We start from the raw sequence: 12,634 nt of genomic DNA on the forward strand, positions 1-12,634 counted from the left end.
CTATCTATTCGTTTGTTGATGGGCACCTGGGTTGTTTCCAACTCCTTGCTATTGTGAACAGAGCTGTGATAAACATGGGTATGCATATATCTGCTTGGATGTCAGTTATGGTCTCTTTGAGATATATTCCCAGTAGTGAAATTGCTGGGTCAAATGGTATCTCTATTTGCAACTTTTTGAGAAAGCACCATACCGCCTTCCACAGTGGTTGCACAAAAAAGCTTTTAATAATAATTTTTAAAGAATTACTTTTTAACATTAGAGAAATGCAAATAAAACCATATGACATGTCTGTATAAAAAAATTCTACAGCACATATACTAGAATGGCTAAAATGTAAGATACAGAAAGTACTAAACTGGAGAAGATTTGTAGCAACTGAATCCCCATACATTTTTAGTGGGGATGTAAAATGGCTATGATGAAGTTAAAAAGCAATTTGGCAAAATTTTGTCGTATGTATTTACTTAGGACAAAATCCAGTAGTCATACTACTAGGTTTTTATACAAAGCCATTGAAAACATATCTATAGGGAAAACTATGTATATGTTTATTAGCAAACTTAATAATCCAAAGCTGGAAATAATGTAAATGTCATTCAGCTAGTGAAAGAAAAGAGAAATTATGATATACATGAACAGTGGGATACTTAATAGAAGACATTTTAATGAAACATTCAGCAACACAGGTGAATCTCAAAATCATTTTGTTAAATGAGGGAAACCAGTCACGAAAGACTATCTGCTGTGTGAGGTATTTATAGCTTTCTATAAAAGTACACTGGATGGTAAATGTAGATTTTAGAGGACTAAAAATGTTTATTCCAAATAGTAACAGTTGTTTCTGACAGGGTATTAACAACTGAAACTCCTATAAGCCAAAGGAAATCAGTGGTTTTGATAAGTTTGATTAACACTTTCTTTCCTGTAATGATTTTAGAAGAAAGCTCAAACCAGTTTACACTAATGTGTGAGGGAGAAGTTCTGGATATGGATTTGCTTATCCAGCAACTGACGCAAACACTTAATATTATTAGAAACCTCAAGCAGAAACTATGTCGGTTTGACCTCTTGAGTATATATTACGTGATGAGAGAACTAATTTTACTGTGGGTATTATGCAATAATGGGTTAGGAAGCATCATATACAATTAATCCATTTTCCATGTTACCATCTTCAAAGTAATGATGTGTTAAAAAAACTGGAACAAGCAATTAAAACACTCTCTTATAAAATGGGAAGTGGGTGATAAGGGATTAAAGGAGTATGTGTGAAAATTTCATATGTATGGAAGTAAGAGGAGGCAAGGATAGTAGGTTATAAAGGATGGAGAAGGTCTCAGAAACTTTCACATGTATCTTTTCACTTTTCAAAACTTTTATTTTTCTTGACCTGATTCTGCCTTGTCATATTTGGTTTACTAAACATGACACCTTGGTGATTCACTAAATGCTACTCTTTGAATTATCTTTTTAAAATTTTTAATATTTTTTTTCTTGTTGTGTACCATTGAATTGGATCTGACTGGCACAGGAGGAGATTGTTCCTCTTTCTCCAGCAGAGCATCTGGTGGATTTGAACCGTGCACCTCTGGGATTGCAGTGCAGCTTCTTGCTACTAGGCTATAAGAGCTCCCTAAAATTTTTTGAAATTTTTGATATTTTTAACTAAAGTTTACAGAAAAGTTGGATTTTTCATTCATTCATTGTTGTATAATTTCCTCCCTTGCTCTCCCTCCCAGTTTTCTTAACAATGCATCTCTTATTTTGGACCATTATCTTACATATAATGCCTAATCATATATTCTTTTTAAACAGTTATCTCATTCATCTCTTAGGGATAGCCTTTTTAACAAATGGTGTTGGAAAAATTGGAAAACCATCTGTAGAAAACTCAAGCAAGACCCACACTTTAAACCATACACAAAAACCAACTCAAAGTGGTTGAAGGACCTAGGAGTTAAACCGAAGACTATATAAACTTCATCAGAGAAAAGTTTGAAAGAACACTAGAAGTTCTAATACACAGTATGAGCAGTCTTCTAAGCATAATGAAAAATCTATAACCAAGAGAGAGCAAAATAGATGGATAGAACCTTCTAAGAATCAAATTACAATGCACATTCAAAAATTCCCCAACTGGGTAAAAAGAAAAGGCACTGACTGGGGAAAAAATGTTTGGTAATGATACATCTGAAAAGGGACTCATTAATATCTGAAATTTATGGAATATTCCAGCACCTCAACAAGAAAAAGGTAAACAACCCAATTGCAAAATGGACAAGGGTATGAATAGACATCCACCAAAGAAGATTCTCAGATGACAAACAAACACATGAAGAAATGTTCAAAATCCCTAGCTATCAGAGAGAGGCAAATAAAAACAACCACAAGATATTATCTTACCTCAGCAACAATAGCAAAGTTCAACAGAACATCAAGCAACAAATGCTTGCGAGGTTGTGGAGAAATTGGAACTCTTATTCAACTGCTGGTGGGAGTGTATTATGGTTCAACGACTTTGGACGGCAATTTGGCGCTTTCTCAAAAAGTTGGAAATAGAAATACCATTTTACCCACCAATGACCCTGTTGGGAATATACCCTAAAGGTGCGTCTGATTCAGATCATGGTCTTTTGGATCACTTGCTTGCTATGCTGTTGACAGATGGACAACGAATAAGCTGGACAATTCTTCAATTGATGCCTTTGAGATGTGGTGTTGGAGAAGAGTGCTGAACATCCAATGGATGGCCAAAAGAATGAAGAGATATGTCTTGGAGAATGTGCAGCCAGAGAGCTCCTTGGAGGCAAAGATGACTCACACAATTTGTGCATAGGAGAGGCTATACCTGGGAGAAGTTCATCACGCTTGGGAAGTTTGAGGAATAGCAAAACAGAGAAAGACCCTCAAGCAGGTAAACTGACAGTGACTGCAGCAACAGACTCAAGTGTGTCTCAGATAGTGAGAATGGTACAGGATAGAACAGGGTTCAGATTTGATGTTCATAGGGTTACTATGAGTCGTACTTCACTCAACAGCACCTAATAACAATAAGTACTTCACAAAGTATGATTTCTATCTGAGGAACCTAATCCCTCCTGATTAGCATGTCTAAAATATGCAAGATGAAGACTCACTATAAGGAGCATTCTGGCTGTACTTCTTCAAAGCCAGACATGTTTGTTCTTCTAGTTGTTAATGGTATATCCAATACTGCATCAATACGATTGTTTAAATACATCAGTTCTTTTGTCTTACTAATTGTCCATTTATTGTCTAAAAAGGGCCAATGATCTTTTATTTCCTAACTGATAAGTTAACTCAGCATTCAGGAAATCAGGAGACATATTCACTGGACAAATCTGCTGTCAGGGACCTCTCTAAAATACAGAAGAGCAATGATGTCAGTTTGAAGGTTAAGTTGTGCCATGGTCTGCTATACATCAGAGAGCACTGAATAAGGATGACAGAAGAAGAATTAATTCCTTTCAGTTCTGGTGCTAGAGAAGAGTACCAAATACTGAATACTGAGTACCCCATGGACTGCCAAAAGAACAAACAGATATGCCCTGAAAAAGTGCAATCAGAGTGATTCTTGGAGGCAAGGATGATGAAGCTTCATCTTTTGTATTTTGGACATGCAGCATGCAGGCAAGATTCTGCTGAAATTATCCCAAAATGACTAGAACAGCACATCAACAAAGAACTGCCAGATGTGCAGGCTGGGTTTAGTAGAAGTCATGGTACTAGGTATCATTTAAAATCGGGAAGGATGTACATCAGGGATGTGTCCTATCACCATAATTTTCAATCTTTATGCAAAGCAGATCATCTGGGAGGATGGGCTCTAAGAGGAGGAATGTGGCATCAGGATTGGAGGAAGATGACACAACTTTTCTTGCTGAAACTGAGGAAGACCTGAAGCACTTGTTGTAGGTCAAAGACTACAGTTTTCAATGGGGTCCGAAGCTCAATATCAATAAAACAAAGATTATCATTACTGGGCTGATTGGCAGCATCAGGATAGACAGTGAAGAGACTAACAGCTTTAGTTTGCTTGGCTTCACAACCAACATTCTTGGTACCAGCAGCTAGGAAATCAAAGGACAAATTGCATTGTGAAAGTCTGCTATCAGGGACATCTCCAGAGTACTGAAGAGCAATGACATCAATCTAGAGACTAAGGTGGCCTGATTCAGTCCATGGACTTTGCAATTATGTGCTATGCATCAGAAAGCTGAACAATGACTAGGGATGATAGAGGGAGAATTGATGAGCTGTGGTGCTGGGAAAGAGTACTGAATATACTATGGACTGCTAGGAGAACTAATGGGTTTTTCCTGGAGAGGGTGAAACCAGGATGTTCTTTGCAGGCAAGGATTCTGAAGCTCTGTCTGATGTACTCTGTGTTGCAAGGTGGGACCAGTCCTTGGAGAGGGACATCATGCTTGGGAGGGTAGAGGGACAGCACAAGAAGGAAAGACCCTCAATGAGATGGATTGACTCAGTGGCTGGATTAATGGGGATAGGTGTGTCAGAGACAATAAGGTTGGCTCAGGATAGAGCAGGGTTCAGAGCTGTTGTACACAGCTTTGCTATGAGTTTCAGGCAACTTAATAGCACATAATAACAGCAAGATGAGTCTGTCCCTTGGACATGATACTTGGAGAGATAGAGGTAAGTGAAGGAGAGGAAGACCCCCACAAAGAGAGATTGACACTGTGACTTCAGTAATGGGCTCTAGTGTCTCAGAGATGGTGAATATGACACAGAATAGGGCAGGTTTCAGGATGGCTGATCATAGGATTTCTATGAGTTGTACTCAACTCGACAGCACTTAACAACAACTACAACAACAACATGAACGAAACAATCATAGAAGTTGTATTCATCCAAACTCTATTGAATGTGACTTGGAATGGAGAAAGGGAGAATAATTGACCAAATTCCCAACTTCCAGCTCTATGGATCCTATCCTAGGAGGAAGATCTGGTAAAATAAATGATAAATTGGCAGAAGTGATTGCTAATGGAAAGGAAGGCAATAAACTTAATGCCAAAAGAAAAACTAAAATTACCTTGTTGCTTTGTGAGAGGCCAAGAGCAAGAGAGCTTTGCCGTTTCTTAGCTATACTTACAGGTATCCATAAAAGTGGCATTATATGCAAGTATGGATAGCCAAGAAATTACATCCTTCTTCTCTTGGCTTAGCTTGGGACTTAGTAAATTTCAGAAGCTTTCAGAGTGGAATTTTCTCCATGATGGCTAAAAGCAACAGTGGATGAACATTTGGAAAATGTTCTTATGTAGCTTGATCTTTTGGTTCCTGTTTTGTAGGTTTATGCTTTGGGAATTAACAGGTGAGAAATTTTGCCTTTTGTATGCACCCAAAGGACTTTATTCCACAACTCTGTTACAATCATTGTGTAAGTATCCACTCAAGTGTAAATTATTTAGAAAAGTGTCCCAATAAATGGGCAGAAAATATCTACTGTGTTCTTGACTTGTTGCTTTCTTCTGGATGAATATCTTTTAGTCCTATTCTGTTAAGAAACAGAAAACCAACATCAGTTTAGAAGTGATTTGGTGGGCTCAAATATTTAAGTATACAAACAAAGAACTCAAGCACATTTTGGAGATGACTCTGTAGCATAGTGGACAACATATTGAGCTGCTACTCTAAAGGTGAGCAGTTTGAATCTACCAGTGACTACACGGGAGAAAGAGGACAGTCTTCTCCTGTGATGATTTACAACCCTTGGTACCTGGGGAAGGGCCAACAAGACATGAAGTCAATTAGGAGGCAGTGGGTTTGAATTTTTGGATTGCACATTTGATATTATTTGGGGAAGGAATGAAAAGAGTATGTGGCCAGATTAATAGAGACAATCCAAAATTAACTGAAATTTAGCTCAATTTAGATTTCATTTCTTAACAACATTTAGTGAATGGATATAGACTATTTTGTAGAGAAGGTAGAAGAATATTATTGTAATCTGAATTCATTTATTTTTAAAATTATCTTCATCTGATGAATAATCTGACTAGTAACCACTGTTTGATGTAGTACTGGAGTTATTGGTAAGATTAATTTGATGTATCTGCCTATATCTCTCTCATTTAATACTACAAGTAACTAGTATTTTGGTAATTATGTTGTTGCTGTTGATGTTATGTGCCATCGAGTCATTTGTGACTCATAGCGACCCTATGCACAACAGCCCTAAACCCTGCTCTATCCTGTGCCAATCGCATTGCCTCTGACACACCCATCCCGATTACCCAGTCACTGAATCAATCCACCTCATAGAGGATCTTCCCCTCTTTCGCTGTCCCTCTACTTTACCCAGCATGATGTCCTTCTCCAAAGACCTGTCTCTCCTTGCAACATGTCCAAAGTATGTCAGACGAAGCCCCAGAATCTTTGCCTCCAAGGAGTAGCCTGGTCTAATTGTCTCTAGGATGAATCTCTTTGTTTTCTTGGCAGTCCATGGTACATTCAATACTCTTCTCCAGCACCACAGCTCAAAGGCGTCAATTTCCCTTCTATCTTCCCTAGTCACTGTCCATGGCAGTCCATGGTACATTCAATACTCTTCTCCAGCACCACAGCTCAAAAGCGTCAATTCTCCTCCTATCTTCCCTAGTCACTGTCCAACTCTCTGATGCATAACAAGTAATTGCAAAGATCATGACCTGTATCAGGTGCACCTTAGTCTCCAGAGAGACATCGTTGCTCTTGAGTACTTTAGAGAGGTCCCTAACAGCAGACTTTCTCATCGCAATACGTTTTTTTATTTCCTGGCTGCTGGTGCCAAGAGTGTTGACTGTGGAGCCAAGCAAACTGAAGCTGTATACCTTCATAATTTTTCATTTTGAAACACTAAGCATCGAAAAGTATATTGTTGTTGTGTTGTTGTTAAGTGCCCTCGAGTTGCAGGCGACTCATAGCGACCCTATGAACGAAAGTCCTTGACACTTGTGTGACTTTTATCCTTGCTCCAGGTTCATAGGGTTTCCTGAGGCAAGCAATTTACAGAAGAGGATGCCACTCCTGCTCCCAAGCTTGTTTTAACCGGGGAGCACCACCAAACACTGTCCACTGTGGGTAACCATTATCACATTTGACACATCAGTGTCACAGTGTTCAGCTTCACAGCAACCACAAGTTACCTCTGTACAGCAAGTGGACACACCAGGGCTATATGACCTAGAAGAATGTTTCACCAAAAACAATTAAAGACAGGCCTTACGGCCACAGATTAGAGTCACCCACCTTTGGCTTGGTAGCATCGCTTTTGGTCCACTAGGCCAACTGGTCTCTCTCTATGTTGTTAAGTGCCGTCAAGTTGTAGGTGACTCATCATGACCCTATGAACGAAAGTCCTTGACACTTATAAAAATAAACAAATTCCTCAAATAATTTTGCAGACAAGAATGTAAATGATTTTTTTCCTGACAATACCATTCAAGTTTCTTCCAACCTAAAGGATAAACATCACAAAGGGATAATAACAAAAATATTTCTAGTGATACGCCATTTTCCTATGTCATTAGTTGCTCTATAAACTTTGATGAAAAGGAAAAAATTGGATATTGCTGTTGTTGTTATAGGTGCTGTAGAGTTGATTACAACTTACAGAAACCTGTGAAGAACAGATTCGAATCTTGTCCTATGTGTAGTGTGGCTATAGAATTACTTTTGCTATCAATTTTAACTAAAGCAAAAGATTAGAAGCCATTTAACTTGCAAGTAATTAGCGATAAGTAGTCAATAACTTCTCATCACTGAAATTAGTATTTATATTTTACTCTGGGATTGCTTGAGTTTTTAGCTTAATGTGGTCAATATATATCAAACCAAAACCAAATGTATAGCCACATAGGCAGTTTATACACGTAGCAATCTTGCAGGACAGAGAAGGACTGTCCCATAGGATTTCCAAAGCTTTAATCCTTGCAGAAGCAAACTGTCATAGCTCACTCCTGAGGGTTTCAAATCCACTGACATTTAGCTAGCAAACTAGTGCTTAACCACTATGCCATTAAATCCCTGTCAGTTGAGATGCTGAATTTAACTCTTCTGAGAATTGAGAAAAGAAAAAACTGTGAAGGAAAATGTGGGGGGAAAGAACACGGAGATGCATTGAGTCATTGCAACTGGAACAGTGACTCCATGAAAAATCTTTGCGTAACTTCAGTTGGTTGCATGCTCAGATTTGAAATTCTTATTCTGATCGGTAATTTAGGATAAAGTAACAGTGTATTGTTGGCTCAGCTATGTCCCTAATGGTAATTGATTGGCTACAAGTGCCACAGTTTTTTCTACTCTTTTAATTAATGTCTTTTTCTTGAATCTACACTTTGATAGTGGGAAGCAGTGATGTGACAGTGAAGGTGGTACATATTAAGGGGAGTGATTCAGGACCCAACAGCCTTCAATTATGTGGATACTTTAGCTGAGTTAGGAGCATGAATATCAAATATACTTGGTTTTTGCATTCTGTTATATTCTCTGATTTCTTATCTATTAGGAAAACATTTGATAATCTGTTTCCATCTTTATTCTTTTTCCCTTATTTTTCAAACTGATGTCCTCCAAAGACTTAAAAATAGAAGGCCTATGAGACACAGCCTTGTTTGTATCTTCTTTCTTTAGCAAAGAGTTAGACTTTTTCTCCAAATTTAAGTTAAGGTTTTGCTCTAGGTAAGAGTAGGGTAAAAAAAAAAAAGAGTAGAGTAAATAGAAATGGCACGGGAAAGAGTCTTCAGGTGGGAAGGATAGAGCCAGTTGAGAGAAAGTCAACGTTAGTCAGGAATAAATGATGAGAGATATGTCTGTCCTTATACTCAGTGTGCTTCCTGATCTGCACACTCACAGGTCTCTGATTATCGAAACACTGCGTGTTCTCAGGACGTCCTTATTTGTGGGACGCATTGTTGTTAGGTGCTGTTGATGTGCCTGGAACTCATAGCCACCCTATGTACAATAGTTCTCAACTCTGCCCTATATTGAGCCAAGCTCATTGTCTCCAACACACCTACCCCTATTGCCTCGATTACTGAATCAATCCGTCTCATGCAGGGTCTTCCTCTCTTCTGCTGTCCCTCCACTCTCCCAAGCATGGTGCCCCTCTCTAAGAACTGGTCCCTCCTGGTAACATGCCTGAGCTTTAAAATCCTTGTCTCCAGGAGCAGCCTGGTTTCACCCCCTCCAGGAAAGGTGCTGTTTACTCTTACTTTGCTCAGCACTGCAAACCTGCCAGCTGGCTCTAGGGCTTTGGCAGACATTTGAGGAATTATTGTTCTTTGCCTTGGGCCCTATTTCCTGTATAGCCTGATTATGAGGAGCTACTTGGAGCAGTTTCCTTTGATTTCTTTTTAAATTACGAAGATTTCTTTACTGCAACTCCCTCATTCCCTGGCTGCTTTGTGTCCTGTTAGTGCTCTGAAGAGTCTGTACAAGTTACTGTGCTCCTGGTACTGTGTCTCTCTACATTCTGAATTTTACTGCTTTTCATGACCAGGTCCTCTCCACACTGGATTTTATCTTTGAAATCCTGCAGAATCCAACTCTTTTAAAAAATTAATTGAAAGCATTAAATTTCTTTTTAAGTACACTTTACTACCTTTTAGTGTACAGTTCTATGTATTTTGATCCATAGAAAATTTATATAACTTACCTGCTAATAAAATATGGGTATAGACCAGTTTCATGACTAAAAAATCCCCATAGCAAAAACCTCCTTTGTGCTATTTCTGTATAGTCACAGCCTCACCCCACATATTACTCTCTGTGACTACTGATCTGTTTCGTATCACTACAGGTTTAGTGTTTTGAAAATGTCACATAAATATAATTCTTATGAGGTTGGTTTCTCTTACTCAGTATAGTATTTTTAAGAAATATATCCAAATTATTTAGTGCCTTAGTGGTTTGTTTTTACTATTAAACTACATATTAGATGTACTACAGTTTGCTTATATCTATCCATCTGTTGATGGATGTTGGGGTTATTTGCATAAGATCATAAGTAAGCCTCCTTTGAATATTTGTGAACAAATGTGTTTTCGTTTCTTTATCGTAAACATTAAGAGAGGAATTAAAGAGTAAGTGTATGTTTTAGTTTATAAGATGTTTATAAGAAACTCACCGTGACACATTACAAGGTAATTTTGGTGTATTATGGCCTACTCTGCAGGAAGTTACTGCTAACCAAAAGGCTGAGCCTCTCTGGTGGCTTGAACCCGTCTCCATGATTGTTGTTGTTGTTGTGAAGTGCCATACAGTCATAAATGACCCATAGAGACACTATGAATGAAAGTCTTAAATTCAAAACTTTCATATTTTCTCCAAGTTGTTTGTAGAATCTGAGGTGTTCAGCTGTTGTTGTTGCATACCATTGAGTTGGAACTGACCCATAGCTGACTCTGGCAGATTTTCAGAGGCAGTTAATCACATGGGAGGAGAATGCCCATTCTTCTCCCATGGAGCAGCTGTTGGAGTTGAACTGCATGCCTTCAGGATTGCAGCGCCGTCTTTTGCCAGTACGGCACCAGAGCTGGAGACATTCTGCTAGTCATAGATAACTGTGAGCTCTGAGTTTTCCCTCCATCTTCTGAATACTATCACGACTACTACTCTTTGCTGTTGAGTCTGAACCGACTTATAGCTGAACCTCCCAACAAGTTTTACTAGTCTGTGAATCACATAGGAGATTGCTTATCTTTCTACTCAAAGCTGCTAGTAGAATTGAAGAATCTGAGAGGCACGTGTGATTATTTGGGTTAGTGTATCTCCCTATAGACTAAACTACTTGAGATCTTCAGAATAGCTTTCCTATATTTGGGAAAAATGGATTTTTAACACCAAAAATGTTGGAATAAGTCTCCAATCACTCTTGCAGATCAGGTACAGATTTATGCACTAAACTGTGTTCAGTAGTAGCCAATCTGACCAACTTCACCAAGATTTCATTTTGACAGTGAGCAATATAACAGGCTTTGTGTGATGCCCCATTTTTCTTTACTGGTTCCAAAAGCATCCAGATTTCTAGGTTACAGTGGTTACAGGATTGAATCCACTCTAGAAGTGCATTTTGCTAACATCAATAACTGCTTATCAAATGCTGGAATTCTGTGCTTGGAGGCACAGTGGCAGTGTTGGTGGTTTCCTCATCAGACCAGTCATGTGGCGATTGTGACTTTGTTTCTGGAAGCTTGGGCTCCATCTTTTTCTCAAGTCCTCCTCATGACTTGGGAGTTTTTCTTTCAGTGCTCTGTTCTATGAGTCACTTTCCTTCTTCATACAAGGTTCTTTTTGCACAAGAAACTAAATTGTTACTACTATTACTTACCAACATATTAATTTGTATGTATTGTTGCCATCTAGTAATTTGACTTTTTATTTTTAAAAACTTTACTTACATATCACAAAACATTACATATTTTAAGAAAATTATTTTGGTTTAGGAAATCCAAGATATTTTCAGGTGTAAGTTCAAGTGAATTAGCTGTCCCCAACTTCTCCTCTGAATTCTTCATAGGGTTTTCAAAGGCCAGTTATTTCAGAAGAGGATAGCCAGTGCTTTTTCTTCTTCTGAGAGCTGTATAATGAATAAAGATGACCTGAGATAAAACGATGTCTTTAATTGTGGTATTGGAGAAGAGTACTCATTATCCCACGACTGCCAACAGAACAAACAGACATGCCTTGGGAAAAGTGCAGCCAGAGTGCTCCTTGGAGGCAATGATGCAAAGCTTCTTATATAGTTGTGTTGTGAGGAAAGACATGTTGTTAGGAGAGACTATTCCTTGGAGAAGGATGTCATGCTTGGAAAGTTGAGGGGATGACAAAACAGAATGAACACTTAGTAAGATGGATTGATATAGTGTCTGTGGCAATGGGCTCAAGTATGTTGGGGATGATAAAGATGGGGCAGGATAGGACAGACTTCAGATCTGTTATTCCTAAGAACAATCTCCATGTCTTTGAATCTAATCTTCTTTTGTGTGTGGTGTTTTGGTTTTTTTTTTGTAACTACTGTTGTGCTGTTTCCCAGAATATTCTGGTACGCGATCCATCCATACAACTTTCAAGTTTTGAGCTGAAATTGTTTTCAGGGACTGTTTATGCTTCTTAAAGAGCTCTCATGGCTTAGTGTTAACAAGTTACACTGGCACCCATAGGAATATGGTTTGAACCTATCAACTACTTCATAGGAGAAATATAGATCACCTCTTCTCATGCAATTGACATCCTTTAATATCTCACTGGGGGGTCAGCAATGAGTAGGTTACAGTGGCATATAACAACAGTGACAATATTTATACTCCTTACCAGAATTATCTACAAAATATTCTGTGAGGTAGTTAGGTTAGATTTTACTGAAATCTCCAGTAGATATATCTCTCTATCTCTATTTCCTATCTATCTATCTATCTATCTATCTATCTATCTATCTATCTATCTATCTATCGTCTATCTATCTATCTATCTATCTATCTATCTATCTATCTATCTATCTATCTATCTATCTATTCCATTCCTGCTGTGGTATATTCACTTTCTTAGTAGTTTTATACTTTTATTAGCAGATGTGACATTAGGACTCTACCTTGCAAGTATTGTC

The sequence above is a fragment of the Elephantulus edwardii genome, unplaced genomic scaffold (assembly GCF_000299155.1).
Source record: "Elephantulus edwardii isolate Elephantulus edwardi_28Jun2011 unplaced genomic scaffold, EleEdw1.0 scaffold00030, whole genome shotgun sequence".
NCBI lineage: Eukaryota > Metazoa > Chordata > Mammalia > Macroscelidea > Macroscelididae > Elephantulus > Elephantulus edwardii.